Genomic DNA, 19,588 nt, shown 5'->3' with positions numbered 1-19,588 from the left:
TTTTATGGAAGTATTTTTGTCTTATCCGAGATAATATGCAACTGTACTCCATGTAACATATCGTAGCCCAGTTGGAAACATGGCTGATCTACATTCACAGTTGGGCCCAGACTTTGCGGTCACATCTGTTTCAAAATGTCGGCTGTTAAGCAATTCGGTAGGGCTGTTGATTCCTTCCGCGATCTATACATAAGTAAGGCATCACATCATCTATTAACATCCCACAGTCCTGATCCTCCTCCAACTAAGCAGTAAAGCAAAAATTGACGTTTTATCCTTAATGACATTACACTGCCTATTCCAACCTGTTACAGATCTCTTTCTTCTTGCAGTTAGTTTCGGTATTGTTTTTGCCTATGCCACATATTATAGCCAAAATATCACTACAAAAAACCTGTTTTGGGTAATGAAAGGTCTCTATCGGCGGTTTCCCTCTAACAGTTCCTAATATGTTTCTGCAATATTTCCAGACTTTTGTTATTTAGTACTATACTAGTACTTTATGGCTCTCTTTCGTGGAATCCATGTTTGTTGACTGATCTTATACCCTTTCTTAACACAGGTATCTTGTGAATATCAACTTTAGCACCTGATGCTGCTTTGTGATTGTCGGCCGGAGTGGCGACGCGGTTCTAGGCGCCGCAGTCTGGAGCCGCGCGACCGCTACGGTCGCAGGTTCGAATCCTGTCTCGGGCATGGATATGTGTGATGTCCTTAGGTTAGTTAGGTTCAAGTAGTTCTAAGTTATAGGGAACTGATGACCTCAGAAGTTAAGTCCCATAATGCTCAAAGCCATTTTAACCATTTTTTTGCTCTGTGATTGTCGAGTACTTTCATAACGTCTTCCAGGCGCTCTACTGCTATTCCTGCATCTTCAGCATGAGATTTACATGTAAATTATACAGCAAAGTGTTCTTATATTCTTTACCATCAGCTACCAGTTGCCAGACCTCATACAGTAAGTTTTTCCTTACACATCAGCTTACGGTTTTGCAGTATAAGCTTTGTATGGTCGTCTTGGTTTTGTAGTACTGACTGTGTCTGCTCTGATCTACGTGTAATTGCGTATTATCCCATTTTTGTTCTTATGTATGGCCTAGAACTGAGTAATTTTTAAACGCTCAATCCACTAATAGTATAGCCAACTTTGCACTAGTTCTGTTTACGTTTGCAGATGCGAATGTAACTCCTTACAGTGAATTTTAAGAAGTAAGTTTTAATGTACGTTATAATTTAAACTGATAAACGAACACTGGTTAGTCAATACACTGTGATGCAAATTACGTTTGTACAGCCAAAGTGGGATACCTACCATATCTGTTTTGCTTAAGGCTTACGCAATGCAGTTTCATACGTTGCACTCATATGTTGTGAGAATAAGTTGACGAGGTACCGTGTATCTGTGTTGGACAGATTCATTCTGCTTTTCGTTACCTATGACGTTACCATATCTTATGTAAGTGTTACATTTTATTCAGTTATCATGGTGTGTAGACACATTTGGTTGTCATCGCATGTTTCTTGTAAATACCTTTTTTTTGTAGAATCTCTGAAAATGGCGTAACGCCCAGTTCCGTAAGAGACAATAAAGTGAATGGAATACTGTGATAAAGAAAAATGGAATTATTAAAGTGCATTTAATGGCAAAACTTGGTGTTCTGTGTTCAATAAAGGAGACACAGAGGTATCGCAAACGTTGAAAAGGTCCTGTCATTAAGGACTGATTTACTTTTATTTCTGTTTATTTATCGCAGTTTACGTATTATTGACTAAATCATTTTACTATATAGATGACATTCTACATCGAGCATGTTTGTTACATGCCTCAAATAATCATGATATTCTGTATCAGCGGTAAAATTCGCTCCAAGCAGTTTTTGAAAGTATTTATGTACTGCTTGTGTAACTCCTTTACGATCTCTGACCACACTACCTTTCTTCATACGCATTTCTTTTGCAATCTGTCCATTCTTCCTTTTGTTGTGTCTTAGAAGACACTACATGGATTTTGTTCTTATCCGACTTCGTTGATTACTTTGGCTTTTACTTTCAGACCATCCAGTTGTTTCGATTTGAGACGTAAAATTTTGGCCTTAAATTTATTAATACCTTATCTACCACACACCAGGTGTGTACGTCTGTTATGTAACTCTGGCAGATATGCGCAGTAGAAGTTTAATGTGTCTAATTGTTCCCTCATTTTTCTGTTTGAAAAGCTTATCAAAACTTTAAAAATCCTTAGGTTTCCCAGTTTTACCCACCAGTCCAGTGCTTTAGAATGTTTCTCAACTTGATTTGTACAAGTCCACCTTTTTCTGAGTCATCAGTCTTCTGACTGGCTTGATCCGGCCCGTCACAAACCCTCTCCTGTGCCAACCCCTTCATGTCAGAGTAAAACGTGAAACTTCTCGCCTCAATTATTTGCTGGATATATCCCAATCTCTGTCTTCCTCTACAGTTTTTACCCTCTAAAGGTCCGCCGTACACCATGAAATTCATCTTACAATATTCTGTCAAATACACTACTGGAAATGGAAAAAAGAACACATTGACACCGGTGTGTCAGACCCACCATACTTGCTCCGGACACTGCGAGAGGGCTGTACAAGCAATGATCACACGCACGGCACAGCGGACACACCAGGAACCGCGGTGTTGGCCGTCGAATGGCGCTAGCTCCGCAGCATTTGTGCACCGCCGCCGTCAGTTTCAGCCAGTTTTCCGTGGCATACGGAGCTCCATCGCAGTCTTTAACACTGGTAGCATGCCGCGACAGTGTGGACGTGAACCGTATGTGAAGTTGACGGACTTTGAGCGAGGGCGTATAGTGGGCATGCGGGAGGCCGGGTGGACGTACCGCCGAATTGCTCAACACGTGGGGCGTGAGGTCTCCACAGTACATCGATGTTGTCGCCAGTGGTCGGCGGAAGGTGCACGTGCCCGTCGACCTGGGACCGGACCGCAGCGACGCACGGATGCACGCCAAGACCGTAGGATCCTACGCAGTGCCGTAGGGGACCGCACCGCCACTTCCCAGCAAATTAGGGACACTGTTGCTCCTGGGGTATCGGCGAGGACCATTCGCAACCGTCTCCATGAAGCTGGGCTACGGTCCCGCACACCGCTAGGCCGTCTTCCGCTCACGCCCCAACATCGTGCAGCCCGCCTCCAGTGGTGTCGCGACAGGCGTGAATGGAGGGACGAATGGAGACGTGTCGTCTTCAGCGATGAGAGTCGCTTCTGCCTTGGTGCCAATGATGGTCGTATGCGTGTTTGGCGCCGTGCAGGTGAGCGCCACAATCAGGACTGCATACGACCGAGGCACACAGGGCCAACACCCGGCATCATGGTGTGGGGAGCGATCTCCTACACTGGCCGTACACCACTGGTGATCGTCGAGGGGACACTGAATAGTGCACGGCACATCCAAACCGTCATCGAACCCATCGTTCTACCATTCCTAGACCGGCAAGGGAAATTGCTGTTCGAACAGGACAATGCACGTCCGCATGTATCTCGTGCCACCCAACGTGCTCTAGAAGGTGTAAGTCAACTACCCTGGCCAGCAAGATCTCCGGATCTGTCCCCCATTGAGCATGTTTGGGACTGGATGAAGCGTCGTCTCACGCGGTCTGCACGTCCAGCACGAACGCTGGTCCAACTGAGGCGCCAGGTGGAAATGGCATGGCAAGCCGTTCCACAGGACTACATCCAGCATCCCTACGATCGTCTCCATGGGAGAATAGCAGCCTGCATTGCTGCGAAAGGTGGATATACACTGTACTAGTGCCGACATTGTGCATGCTCTGTTGCCTGTGTCTATGTGCCTGTGGTTCTGTCAGTGTGATCATGTGATGTATCTGACCCCAGGAATGTGTCAATAAAGTTTCCCCTTCCTGGGACAATGAATTCACGGTGTTCTTATTTCAATTTCCAGGAGTGTAGTATATCGACTTCCAGCTTCAAGATAACTCTTGCACATTTGATTTGTATGGGCTACGTCGTGATGTAATTTGATAACAATGGTCAGAGAAGGCGACAGGAGCCATTTGAGAACAAACAACATTTGTATCCAGCGGTTATTTTACGTGTAGTGTATCCAACCTGCTCGATGATGTATTTAATACGTAGGTCGGTTGCGATGCATTTGTTGGTTTTTACGTGTAGTGATTGCCAAGACTTTCATCGGGGACTTTCAGTTCTACTGAATTTTGGAAGTTGATCATTAACGTATAATGCACAATTAAAAAAGTACCTAAGATAAATTTCTGTGGGTTATTATGCTACATGTATACGAACTCCGTTGAAAAAATTTAACTCTTTCGGTTTGGTTACCAGAATGGACATAATGTATTAACTATTAGGATGTTAAGGAAAAGTGCAGATATTCCACTGCTTGAATCCATTTGTTCTATTTACAAAATGTAATTCCTTCCTGACTCGTGTACCTGTCGCTCTACCGATAGATCTACCCAAGCACGATTCACGACCAGTCCTCGCAAGCTTTACTATCGCCAGTACCTCATCTCCTTGCTTCCAAACTTACATATCAGAGCACACTACACTGCAGAGCGAAAATATTATGCGGGGTACTCGTAGCCTATTACCTGGATTTCGTCTTTACAAACCTCTCGCAGAAACATGGCAAACATGGCAATGAAGAAATTTAGCAAGTAATGATATTTTTAATTTACTCCTTAGTTCATTTACATTTATTGTAGCTGCGGTATCAGTCTCCTTTATTAAATTCTAGCTTTAAAAATCTCCCAGTGCGTCGGTAGACTCATCTGCACAGGATCACTACTTCAGAATGCCACTTATTTGTACCATGTCCTCACACCCTTGTGCGTGGATACGTGTGACTGATAGGTCTACTTTATCTTCGTTTCCATCCATAAGGAAGTTAAACCTTATTATGGTGTTAAACTGTTGGAGTCCCAATGCAACGGAATATAGAAATCGTGCTGGGGCTCGGCAGTTGTGGATGCTGTCTGCCTACCTCACTTACGACTTCACATTGAAATGTTAGACGAGCGAGTGTAGTGCTCGTTGCACATTAATTGACACAGATTAGTCGAAATCTTCGAAACGTGGGCGCCTGTATTCCAATAGAAATACCGTCACAGTGACAAAAAAATTAGATATCCAAGATATTAACTGCATTTATTATCTAAAGTTCGCCTAGTTTGGATTAGTTACGGAACAATCGGATTTATAGCTTCAAAGCAAGAATGCACTGAACAGTATCAGTCTATTGCGAACAGTGTTCTACTTGAATCAATGAAAATTATTACGAAGCAGCTACTATAATGAGATTACTCAATTCTCTACGCATTAACGGTAAACAGTGGCTAACTAGAAGCTTGTTTGTAAATGTACCCCTAACGCATTTGAGGATACGTAAAATCTAAGTGGAAGACTGCTTGGGAAGCGCAACAAACTTTCGTAATCTGCACAGTTCGCTAATGCAAAGTAATCGAGTGCAAGACTGCCGAAATAGGACAGGTAATCAAGCAACCCTAGTTGCACCGCAAATCCTGCAAATTGTTAGCTGCGCATATAATGGACAGCGCTAATTGCGAGATGCGAAACTTACTTAGAACTCAGCGAACATGCGCCCCAATGCACAAGTGGGGGCAGAATGAAGAAAGCCTCAGATGGCAGCCGAGAATAGCTGCTACCGATATCAGGACGGAACCAAAAGACCTCTGCAAGCCAAGTCCCGAAATCGTCGCGTCTTTCTATCTCTCTAACTCTCGAAAAATTCTAACTAGAGAGGACTATCTCCAGGAATTTCCACAGTGACTTGCGAGAATTTCGTTCTCTTTTCAGAATACAGGGGAACCCTGCAAAAATTTACCATTGTCGGCTTACTGGATGCATTTTAGCACGCAGACGGTTGGTACTGACATGTAGCCTCGTTACACTCATTGGTCGAGTCCTTCGAGCCATAGCATGATGTCGGACAAGCTTCACATGTTTGGATAATCATATTTTGGTGGCAAGGCAAAGTGTTTTCCCAAGGTAGCTTAGAGGTGCTATAACGTTCTCCTCTGCATTCTGTGTACCTCAAGGTGAATGCGTCACACATGGCACTTCTCTGGGAGCTAAGTGGGAACTCGTTTCAGTGTAGAAAACCGCATTCATAGCCGAAATGGATGGCCGGAATCTTACTGTATAAGTTTTTCCGAAAACCAGCATCCATGAGTGCGGCCTTCCACCACCAGAGCGTTTCTGACAGGCTTCCTGTGGTCACGACGGTACCGCTACGCGACCACTACGCCCGCTCGCTTTCCACCGAGGCAAAAGAAACCTTCCTCCATAGCTAGCCAGACCTGCGTTTTCCTCAAACATAATCAAAAATGATCAAATAAAAAGATAATCATAGTATAGCGACGCGTGACTGCAATGTAACGCCTACGTTCCTCTTTGCCAACACTTGTGTCAGTATCCTTTAGACAGCCTTTGAAAGCTTTTGTGGTGACGCTATTCAATGAATTCCCCCTGGTAGCGACCGGTGAGACCGACCTTTCAAGTTTTATCACGACGTTGTTTCCTAAGTCAACAGCCACAGAGAGCTCCATCATGTCACAGTCGCCATCTGAGTTTGCTTCAGTTTCCTTGTAACTTTTTCTTCTGTTAGTCATTTAGTCCTCACTCGTAGTCTCCAAAATTTCATCCTTCTTTTCGATAGTTATTGACGACTCACTTACTTCTTGATCAAGAACACATGTCATTCCACTTAGTGGGTTCCATTCTGAGTTTTTTCAGCTCGTTTGATAATGCTCGTTTTCTGTACGCTCACTCGAATTTTACTGACACTGTTGAACCAAATTAAGTTCGTCAGTTTTTGGTGCAAACGACTCTGGTATGCTCGCTATTTCCACTTCAAATGTTTTCACTGCAACATTCGTTTCTTTTGCTAGCTTCACTTGATTCTGTTGACTGGATTGCCAAACAGTGATTTAATTCCGCTTTGACAAAATGCAGGAATTGCATTCGCAGTTCATAATACAGGCACCTTCCAGCTGAAGAATAGAACGACTTCAATGAAAATTTGTGCCGGACCGGTACTCCAACCCGGATTCCCGCCTGTCTCTAGAGCCGCCTTAACCATTTTGGGCCCGGCCGTTGTGGCTGAGCTGTTCTAGGCGCTTCAGTCTTGAACCGCGCGACCGCTACGGTCACAGGTTCAAATCCTGCCTCGGGCATGGACGTGTGTGATGTCCTTAGTTAGGTTTAAGTTGTTCTAAGTTCTAGGGGACTGATGACCTCAGATGTTAAGTCCCATAGTGCGCAGAGCCATTTGAGCCATAACCATTTTGGCTATCCGTGCACGCTTCACGGTCAGGTCCAAACTTCCAATGCATCGTCGTAAATGCATCATTAACATGCACTCACACAATTACCGTAATTCCCAAATAGGTGGCACATGTAATCGAAAGTCGTTAGCCTCATAACGGCTGATAAATACGATATGACCTAAAGAGCATTGCATAGTACTCCTTAGAAACGCAGTGACTTCAATATCTTATTTGAAAAAAAATGGTTACCTACGTACTTATCCGCTGGTAGCCCGCATTTCTGTGGAATTGTATAGGCATTCTGCTATCAGAAGAATCCCTCAAACGCTCCGCTGAGCTGGAGACACAACAAGTACAGGACTGATTTTCGTATGTTACATAGGCTGTGTGGCCACAAATAAACATATAGGACGATACAGCTTCTGCAAATCCACTCTAGCTGCAGTGATTCCGTTACGTTTACCTACAGAGTTTTTTCTGATTTTGTCTCCTCCCTGGAATAGTAGACAGCGCGCAAACCTTCAGGCTATCTCTTAGTTCAACAGGGCAACTTCCAAAGGCAAATTGTAAATTCTGACACATCGTGAATCTAAACCAGGGTACTTAATTTCAACTGTGGTTACTAAACTATCGTAGTGCATAAATTTTAATTGAAATAGTGCTTGCTGAACTGTCATAGTGCTTAAATGTACCGCTGCCGTTCGTATTTTGTAATATTCTTTGACAAATTTCAGCAATGCTACATTTAACTAGTATTCTATTGGTATCTTCATGCATCGAAATTCCGAATCATTCAGTTTTACTTCATGTACCAGCCATATTCAAAACGCGAACAGTGGTGGACGTATACTGTTCCTGTCAAAGCTAAATATCGACGTAATTTTCCATGAAAAAGACATTTCCATTGTATTTACGCAGTTCCATCTTTAAAGGATACGACGAACACTGGCGGCAAGTGCGCCAAATGAATAAGACAAGAGAGTACAACTGAGGTTCTATAAGTAACGCAACATTTTCCTCCTCGGCTAATTTCGGTTGAAAAAGTGCGGATTTTGTTGTGGGACATCGTGGGATATTCCCGCTTCAGTAACCGTAGTCTCATGAAGTTCAGACAGGAGGTGGCGCTATACGTCGCCTTCAAATTGGCGTCTGTAACGGAGGTGCATTCCAAGCAGAAAGCTATCATTGAGTTTCCTTTGGTGGAATACCAGAGCACACTCCTGCAGAATGTCTGCGGAGACCTAGTAGTGAACAAAAGCACGGCGAGCCATTGGGCGAGGAGTCTGTCATCATTTCCAACAATACCGCGCAGACCTGTCCGATCTGCCTTGGGGCGGCCGACTGCACACCGCTGTGACTCCTGCAATGTTGGAACGTGCAGGGACACTTATTCGAGGTGTTGGATGCATCAAACACTCACTGCTCAAATGGACGTCTCTGTTGGTACTGCTGAAATACAAGTCTACTAGATGGGGTACTGAAAAATATGTGCCCGCTGGGTTCTTCTCCTCTTAAGGGGCTCCGGAACGGCTCAAAATCATGAAAAGTTCAATATTTACTTTTTTGCGTTTTCTGAATCTGCAGGCTATTACCTTTTAATAGATATATAATTTATTCAATTCCGAAGACTACAACTATTTTTAAATTTTTTTTGAAATGTGTTCTACATGGGCGTGACCCACTGTGGCGCTGTTAAACTGCTGTCAAATGGTGTTATTATTAACGTCCGTGTTCATCAGGTACATTTTAGTGATGTGAGATAAAGTACGTGTTGTGGCTAACCTGTGATGGTTCAATATATATCGCTGGTGTGATTGTCGATTGTTTCATGTTTATTTACTCTGTCGTTATCTCGAAAATATTCGTAATTAATTCTGTTTCTTGAGTCTCTGTTTTGTTGAAGTATAATAATGAGTAAAAGCAAAGTTATTAGAAATCCTCTGAAGGCTTTTAAGAAAAGGAGAAATGTTGGAAAGCCAAAGGTATGTGTTATTACTGTAAACAATAAAGACGATAACCAAGTGAGTGAACCTAACCTCTCAAGTACACCTGCCCATAGCAGTCAAAGTGGGAAAGAAAATACTTCACAGAAGAAGCTTGGTTCAATGAGTGAAAACTATGAATGTTTTATGGGCGAATCGGATGTGAATGAAATATTTGATATGTCGGTTCTCAAAGGAATTTTTTCAAACTGTGTAAGATGTATTCATTGTAGTGAAGTTGGTCTGGAACTCTCCATAATAAAGCACGTAGGACTTGCTAGTGAAATACAACTGAAATGTGATAAGTGTTCATACATGACCACCTTTTGGAACAGTGTTGCAGTAACTGCAACTGAAGAAAATGGTAGCAAAATCTACGAACACAACATTAGATTTGTTTATTCCTTGCGTTCAGTTGGTAAGGGTGCTACTGCAGGTGCAATTTTCTGTGGCATCATGAATCTTCCAAATCCCCCAACCAAGTTTACGACCTATAATAAATTAATAGGGTCTAAAGTAGAAGATGTCTGTATAGAATCTATGAAGAACGCTGTGAAAGAGGCAGTAATGGAAAATAATGGTAACAGAGATTTGACTGCAGCGTTCGATGGTACCTGGCATAAACGGGGACACACATCTCTTCATGGTGTAGTATCTGCTACCAGTACGTATACAGGGAAAGTTTTAGATGTAGCAGTAATATCAAAGTATTGTAGCTGTCCACAAAAATATAAAGGTACACATGAAAATAATTGCAAAGCTAACTATAGTGGCAGTAGTGGAGGAATGGAAGTGCCTGGTGTTGCCAGTATATTCCAGCGTTCTGAGGCGTGTGATAAAGTGCGATATGTTAATTACCTTGGTGACGGCGATTCTAAAAGTTTCAAACATGTTCAAGGACTGAACCCCTATGGTGATGATGTTGTAGTGCAGAAATTTGAGCGTATTGGACACGTACAGAAGCGAATGGGAACAAGACTTCAGCGACTGAAAGCTTCGTACAAAAAACAAAAACTCAGTGATGGTAAAGGGTTGGATGGGAAGGGAAGGTTAACTGACAGTGTAACTGACAAAATACAGAACTATTATGGAATGGCTATCAGGCAAAATACACAAAGTGTCGACGAAATGAAGAAGGCTGTTTGGGCTCTTTTTTTTTTCATACTTCTTCAACCGATGAAAATCCCCAACATAGCTTGTGTCCCAAAGAAGAAGACAGTTGGTGTAAATATAACAAAGGATTGCTAACTGGTGAAGTGTACACTCATAAGCATAGTCTGCCTCATGCAATAATGGAGGTGATAAAACCTATTTTCAGAGACTTAGCAGCACCTGAACTGTTGAAAAAGTGTATTCACGGAAAAACTCAAAACCCCAATGAAAGTGTAAATAGTGTTATATGGTCGAGAATCCCCAAGACTGTATTTGTTGGAATAGAAACACTTCACTTTGGTGTGTATGATGCTGTTGCGACTTTTAATGATGGTAACATTGTAAGGTGCAAGGTATTTAGAAATATGGGAATGAAGGTAGGTTCTAACATGGTACGGGCGATGCTTGCTTTAGACAGGCAACGCCTTCGGGCTGCAGACAGGGCTGTAAAGAGTCAAGAAATACAAGCAAGAGTAAACAGGAGGAGGAACAAGAGGAAGCTGGAGGAGGAGTTTGCAGAGGATGAAGATAATCCATCCTATGGACCTGGAATGCACTACAAAGTTAATCCAATCTTTGTCGCTCGATTCCCAAAACTTTTATTTTCTCATACTAATTACATGTTTTCTAAGGATCTTCCAAACATATTTGTTTCAAACTTTCAGTAAATGTTACACAGTACCTTCTGCATAATTTAACATAGCCTTTTTCCAAAAAAACTGTATATTTTTGAATATATAAATAAAAAATTGCAAAAAAATGTTGTGATTTTCATTACAATTGAAAAAAAATCATCTTTAATAACTGAACAAAAATTTTGTAAAATCCCTGTGTTAAGTTGTAGCCCATATTCCAATAAATAATCTGTAAAATGTTCAACTTCCTACCTCAAATACTGTGTGAGGAAAAATGTAATTTATAAGCGTTATTTTAACATTGCAAGTATAGGGCGTTCCGGAGCCCCTTAACGGAAGACTATACGGTACAACGAAGGACCATTCGTGTGAAATTGGTTGCGCGTTACGAGTCCAGTAGTGACAATGTTTTGTCCAGTATCGTCACTGCATATGAAAAATGAGTTCATGGCTTCGAACTGGAAATAAAACGGTAGTTGATGGAGTGACGCCATACGAACTCTCCTCCGAAGAAAAGGTTCAAAGCCGCACGCGTAGCCCGTAAAGTCCTTTGATGTCTTCCTTTATTCCTTTATGGTCCAACGATAAATTCTAAAGAGACTGTTCTACTGTGCTACACCCTGGAAATCGAAATCGAAGAAACGACTTCCGCGTGTTCATGGCCACAAGAACGCAAACGGACTTCTCCTTCTCTATGACAACGTAAGACATCAAAAAACTTAATGTGGCTGCTCTTCCTAATTCACCCTACATCCCGGAACTCGACTTCCATCTATTTGCCCAGTGAAGGACGCATTCCACGGCACGGAATACGTGCATGTTGAGGTGGTTAAAGATGCTGCAAGAGAAAATGGCTCTGCGCACTGTAAGACTACCAACATCTGAGGTCATCAGTCCCCTAGAACTTAGAACTACTTAAACCTAACCAACCTAACGACATCACACACATCCATGCCCGAGGCAGGATTCGAACCTGCGACCGTAGCCGTCGCGCGGTTCCAGACTGAAGCGGTGCTGCAAGACGTTGGGTCGAACATCGACCAGTGGCGTGGTAACACGATGGCATACAGATCCTCCCAGGAAGGTAGCGTAAGATTGAGGGGAGTTAATGTTGAAAATAGGGTTTTATAGCCAAAATATTGTGGAACAATATGGTATACTGAAATCCTGAATAAAAACAACATGCTTTCTGAAAAATGTGTTGCATTACTTACTGAACGCCTATTTTATAATGGGTTAGTAGTGCTGTAGGCAAGGTAGAGTTTTCTGAGCGACGGTTTGCAAAGAGGCTGAAATGGGTGCTTCTTCTTTAACACGTTGTATGCTTAGCATATTCTGGAAACCTGCTGAGTCACTCCAGGTACCGCAGTATTTACGAGTACTCTGTGGGCGTGTGCTAGATGGGGGTAGTGAGTGGACTGGTGGCGAAGGGGCGGTGATATTGCGGTTGAATATCTGCGGGACCATTTTTGATTAATATTACATACTGGCCATTGCTGGATCTCATCTCGACGTGTAGTCTCTATCGCGGGATTCCGCGCTGAATTTAGCTGATAAGTACCGCGTATCGTCCGTATAGACAAGATTTTCTTGGAGCCTTATTTCTATGGACGCCTCAACTTTTCATTATAAGATCAAGAGGTCGTCATGCTTCGAAACGTCGCGATTCACGACGCTGGCACCCTACTGGAAGCCTGAGAGCTTCTAGTCAGCCTTTAAAGAAGTTCTCTGTTGTTACCATTAATGAGATGTGGAGCCGCTGCACAGGGTCTTTCAAAAATATTTTGAGACTTGATTGTACTTACGAAACTGGAAAAATAAGGTATCTGTTGAAAATGGAAAAATGAGTCAAAATATATTGGTCTGAAAACACGAAGACTATTAGATTTGGACACTCGTTCACGGTGAAACGGTCTTTTCGGCCGCGCCTGGAAGCTTCCGTGGCGTCGTGCGGCCAGAACCCACTCACTGTCATTGATGTGTGGTGTGCGAGACGAATTATGTAAAGTACTGTTTCACAGATTTAATCGGACACGTTTACTCGCGGACCTGCACTAATTCTATACGCTGCTATACACCCAAATTTATGACCTCCTTCTGCGCTTTGATCCGTGATACAGGGTAAAATCTCACTTCACTCCAATATTAAAAACTAACAGCCTTGTAGTAATCCAACCAGCTGCAGACAAACAGAGTAACCTACCAGAGGATTGCGTTATGCTCTCAGCTAACAATTCAGAATACTTCCTCCCACTGGGTGCTAGCAATTGCACGTCTGCATCTACATAAAAACTACGGAAGTCACAGTATGGCGCTTCGCGAAGGATATCTAGCAGCTCTACTAGGCATTCCTTTTCCTGTTCCTTTTCTGACTAAGCGAGGGGAAAGCTACTGACGGTATGCCTACCCAGCGACCTCTTTGATCACCAGTTGTGATGATCCAAGGGACCGCTGTGTTAAAAGTCTACGGGTAGCAGTCACTGACTGCTGGCCCCTATTTTGACTGGAGCAAAGGTGGGATTCTTCTTACACGTTGGTCAAGGAGCCTGAACATGACATAATGAAGCGCTCAAACTGCTTGCTCAAATAAAATAACAAGTGGAAATTTTGACGGCTGAAGGTGTTTTGATTCGACATTTTATACTAAACAGTAGAGATCCTACAACCATGTGTATATAGATTAAGTTACAGAGATTCTCAGCAATGTTCCGCGAAAAGCACGTCGTCTCCCTTCCAGGGGTTCCAATTGGAGTTCCCGAAGCACTTCCATCATACTTGGTTTTCATCCTTTCTCTCAGTAACATTTCTAGCAGCCCGTCTGTGAACTGCTTCGATGTCTTCTTTTCATCCGACCTGGTCGGGATCCCAAACGCTCGAACATAAGAATGGGGCACACTTGTGCTCAATTTGCGATCTCCATTACAGAGGAACCACACTACCCTAAAATTCTCCCAACAAACCGAAGTCAACCATTCGTCTACCCTACTACAGTCCTTACACGCTCGTTCAACTTCACATAGCTTTGCAACTTTACCTCTAGAGACTTAAACGCCACCATTGTGTCAGTCAGCAGACTACGAACGCTACATTGTGGAATTGTTCCTCTTACATATCTGCAATGAGCCATAACTACCTATATTTAGAGCTAAACACCATTTATCACTTTAACTAGAGATCTGTCTAAGCCATCTTAGACGTCCTACAGTCATTCAACAACGACAACTTCTCGTACACCACATCCGCATCAGTTAATAACCGCAGTCTGCTCCTTCCCTTACTGCTTGCTCAGTGTACAGATTAAATAACGTCGGAGACAGATTACAACCTAGTTCACTTCTATACATGACTTAACTCCATACAGATACCTTAGAAAAGACTGCCTAACACGTAAGTCTATGTTCGATGTCAACAAATTTCATTTCTTCAGAAACGCTTCTCTTGCTGTTGCAAGTCTACATTTTATAACCTCTCTATTTCAGCCATCATCAGTTACTTTGCTCCCATACAGCAAAACAAATCGACTACTCCAAGTGTCTAGTTTCGTAGTCTAGCTCCCTCATCATTACCTAATTTAATTCTACTACATTACATTATTCTTGTTTTGCTTTTGTTGATGTTCATCTTGTATCATCCTTTAAAGACACTGTCCATTCAATGCAACTGCTCTTCCAAGTCCTTTGCGGTCTCCGACAGAGTCACAATATCATTGGTAAATCTCAAAGTTTTTATTTTATTTCTTCTCCCTGAAATTTAATTCCCGCTCCAGATTTTCTTTCCCATCACGAAACTCTTTAATTGATAAAAAAACGTTAGAAATTACAAATTTTTACTTTACTCAACATATCTACGTTTACTCAACATATCTACGTTTTCATCCGCGTAGTGCTTGCTACGAGTACTTTCACAGTTTTATTGTATCTTCCCAAAGGAGTAAGTGAATTCTAAAATTTACGAGCCCTTCCTTCGCGGAAATCGATGTCTACAATTTCCAAGTGTGACACTTTTAACATGAAGTAGCCGTGTTTGTGTTTTGATGATCCATTTTACCTAAACGGCTGAAGTGGTTTTAGCTCTTTACTAGATCGTTCTACGAGATGTTTCATGTTCTTTTATTCTGGTGCTAATGAATTTTCTGAAGGATGCATCGTTTTTGAGCTATAAACCTAAAACTGAAAATAACCCAAAAATCCTTTGTTGCTTCAATACAGTTACATTACGTACTGAGATCTTCATTTGCACTTCTCACTCTTATGACGTTGACGACTGCTGCTTTACCTTGCACTTTTCACCTCCTGAAATGTTTTAGAATATTCTGAATCTTCTGACACCTTAATAATGATGATCGAACAAGAGCGTACTACAACAGCTGCTAATCATTTAATGTAACAGTTGCTGAACATGAAAAAGGACTAAGCTGGGCTTCATGCAATTAACAAAAACTTGGTTTACCTTTTAGGTTGTTGTGAAATTGCTCGACAGAAAACAACTTTAAATTTTATGTTCTAAGTTTCGATCAAGCAGTATTAAAAAGGGTTTAGCTGAGTTCTTAGGAATCTTGAAAATTTGAATTGTGGAGTTTTGTAAAAATTTGCTTTGTTCAGGCGCTTTTTACAGTAGCAAATATCCAGTTTTGTCGTATTTTATTTTAGCTATTGTGTGGGCTCTTATAAAAGTACCAATAGCCGTTAAAGACGCATTTTGAAAAACTGGCATTTGCTGAATTTTGTTAAATCGGCCGTCAACTTGTGTTAGTACTTTGCAAACATAACTTTTTAACTGATAGTTCGGTAATTTTCATACCTGTCAGCATGTGCTTTCGTTGGAAGTGGATTTATTACTTTCTCCTTGAAGTCTGAGAGTATTGTCCGTGCTTCATGCTTCTTGCACACCAGATGGAATAGTTTTGTCATGACTGGCTATCCCAAGGCGATCAGTAATTCTAACGGAATGTTGTCTACTTCCAGTGCCTTTTTTCGATTTATCTCTTTCAGTGGTCTATCAAAGTCTTCTCACACTATCATAGCTCCCATTTAATCTTGATCTACGTACTCCTCCACTTCTGTAATACTACCTTCGATATCCCCTCCTTTGTATAGACCCTCTATGTACTACTCCCACCTTGCAGATTTCCCTTCTTTGCTTAGGACTGGTTTTCTACCTGAACTCTCTATATTCATACACCTGCTTCTCTTTCCTCCCAAGGCCTAATTAATTTTCCTGTAGATGGTATCTGTCTTTCCCCTAGCGAAATATGCTTCTAAATCCTCATTCCAGCATAGCTATTTTACACTTCCCCTCAGTCCCATTTTTTGGACATTTGTATTTTCTTTCACCTGCTCCGTTTCCTGCATTTTTATATTTTCTACTTTTATCTGTTAAATTCAGTATCTCCTGTATTTTCTAAGATTTCTGCTAGCTACTGTATTTTTATTCATTTGATCTTCTCCAGTCTTCACTATCTCTTAAAGCTAACCATTCGTCCTACACTGTACCTTTTTCCCCAGTTCTAGTAAATCATTGGCTAATCCTCCCGCCGAAGCTCTCAGAAACCTCTGGTTCTTTCAACTTATCCTGGATCCATCTCTTTCACTTCCGATTTTTTTCCAATTTCTTTGGCTTTGACCTAAGGTTCATAAGCAGGAAATAGTGGTCAGGGTCCACACTTGCCCTGTAAATGTCGTAAAATTTAAAGTATGGTTCTGAGATCTCTGTGTAACAGTTACACAATCAATGTTAAAACTTCCGACGTGTACAGGACTCTTCCACATAAAGAATTTTCTTTCATGATTCTTAAACCAAGTGTAAGAGATAGTAAAATTATGCTCTCTCCGAATTTATACAAGGCAGCTTTCTCTTTCATTCTTTTTCCCCTGTCAATATTCCTTTCCTTCTCCTACCATCGAATTCCAGTCTCCCATTACAACTAAATTTTCGTCTCCCTTAACTATCAGAATAATTTCTTTTACCTGATCACACGCCTCATCAATCTCTTCATCATCTGCAGAGCTAGTTAGCTCATTGCGACGGTACCTAACGTTTTATTCTGGTGGGTTGTTCTTCGAAACACCATTCCATACAAGCAAACCAGTTACAAGGACTTTCGGTACTTGGACTTTGCACAGATTTATTTGAAAAGAATAGCGCAATGTAGTCACAGAGTCGCACCGTAGACGTCTGTTTTCATGCGTCGCAACTAATTCACTGCAAATAATAACCTGTAGCTGTGATCTTGCAGTCAAACAGGCTATGCATTGGCTAGGATTGTGAGTTAATAAAAATACAGAAATATAATATAAAATATAAAAGAATAATATAATAAAAAGAGTTCTGGTCTAACATCTGTAACTGATGTAAACAACAGAGAATTGTGACGAATAACGTTCATTCAAGGAAGAGCATCTCTTATAAACAGGAAGTGGTCCTGCAGCAAAGTACGCTGAGAGTGTTACAAGAATGGTAATAAAATTCCCAAACAAAACAGTCATCAAAGACTCGCGAAAACTAAGTCAATGTCATAATCATAATACATTAAACATTCACCAGTTCAAAACAACTCATTGATGAACATGATGATTCTCAAATTAACACACACAATACAAAGAACAGTAACTCGAACTGTGTCTATTCTCAGTTCCATAAAGCAAGTGGAAATAGTCGGAGTCCTACTCTGGAGAACATTCGGACCTCACGAGATATGAACTCCCTTCAGAAGTTCAAGTATGGTAGAGGCCATTCACTGCCAATAGTCAAACGACTTAATCATGCACATTACCATAGGCAGGGCTGTCTTTTTCCAGAACTAAACACAACGTGTGCAGAGTCAATCCCTTGCGCTCTGACTCTAAAAGTCCAAGTTTCCACTTGACTCCCGTAGTTTTCACCAGTAATTGGTATTCCATTGGCTGAAGGCCATCCCCACCAAAAATGTATAGTTCTGAACATAATATAACTATCTTGACCACTTTCGAGATTAAACAGATATATTACAATAATAATTAAATAATAAAATGTTATAAACATTCTGTCACACTCAGTTAATTTACAATAATTATAATAAAGATATGTCCATAAGCAAATATGGCAGTATTCTTTCACAAGTGTGCTCATGTTAAATGACAACGAATTATTAAATATTATTTAAACAATTATTTATGCCTCTATGACAGAAACGTCTTTTCGTTCTCTTTTGAACTGTAGTGTCCCCTATCACATGTGACGTACTGCCTTCAAATTGGCACAGTTTTTATAATAGCACTTGGAATTAACATTTAAATAAAGTTACTGGAAAAATGTAAACTGTTCATTAAATAAAAACATGCATAAAAAGTATCAGGTATTCATTCTGTACTCATTAGCTGTGTAAATGTGGAGAATACGATGTTCTGACAAACATTTGCGTAGCAGATGGCTATGAAAGACGTCATAAGTCAATATAAAAAATAAATCCAGATGAGTGACTTTTAGGGATGGTAGCTGTCGTGCAAGTGCTTTCATCTCAGTTATAATTTGTTGATATCGCATGAAGCAATTAAAAGTCGTTAATTCAGAGATTCATTGTGAAAATGTTTATTCGGTGTGAAATATTCTCTGCTGTAGTTTTAAAAATATTGAAATATTGTTGTGTCATTGGATGTGCCTCATTTTTCTGAGATCACATATGCATTCAGATTTTTTTCTAACGCTTGACTGTGAGTTCTTGTCGTATGTCAAACAGCTGTAACTTAGCCATTCTTAAGATTCTGACAATCCACCGTTTGTTGGAGCAACTCCTGCACAGAGGCCATGCGAGTAACGGAGGTCCAAATTCCCAGCTTCTGGATTTTCCCCAGTTTCCAGCGACGCTGCTGGTCTTTGTACCTGGACTCGCTCGTATCGGTCACCTTGTCGGAAACCGGTACTGCCGTGGCCCGCCCTGAAACCTGGCCCGCTAGCGTTCAGCCGTACAACAAATCAGCTCTGCTTGTGCGAAATCTAGCCGACCGATTATCTCACCAACAAACACATAACGTTACAATATAAACTTGTACTACTGTGATACTTGCGGGCTTTGTGCCTGTCTTGGCTAAGATAATTCGTTCACTATGCTGTTCATAGTAGCTTAACCACATTCCTATTTTCTTATTCATTATTAAACCCATTCCTGTATTATCCCACCCTGACTTTGTAAGTATAACTCTGACCAGAAGTGCTGTTCCTTCTGCCCACTATGTCTAACGTCAACCTATCCATTTCACTTTTTTCAATTTTCTAACCTACCTGCCCAATTAAGGGATCTAACATTCCACACTCCAACCACTAGAATGTCAGGTTTATTTTGCCCTGATAACGACATCCTCCTGAGTAGCCCCGCCTAGACATCTGAGTGGGGGATCGTTTTAAATCGAGCATTTTACCCAAGAGGACAACATCACCATTTAACTATGCAGTAACACTGCAACCCTTCAGAAAAATTATGCTTACAGTTTCCCCTCACGTTCAGCTGTTCACAGTACCAACACAGTAGGGCCGAGTACTG

The sequence above is a fragment of the Schistocerca americana genome, chromosome 2 (assembly GCF_021461395.2).
Source record: "Schistocerca americana isolate TAMUIC-IGC-003095 chromosome 2, iqSchAmer2.1, whole genome shotgun sequence".
Classification (NCBI taxonomy): domain Eukaryota; kingdom Metazoa; phylum Arthropoda; class Insecta; order Orthoptera; family Acrididae; genus Schistocerca; species Schistocerca americana.
This window is presented reverse-complemented; position numbering follows the sequence as displayed.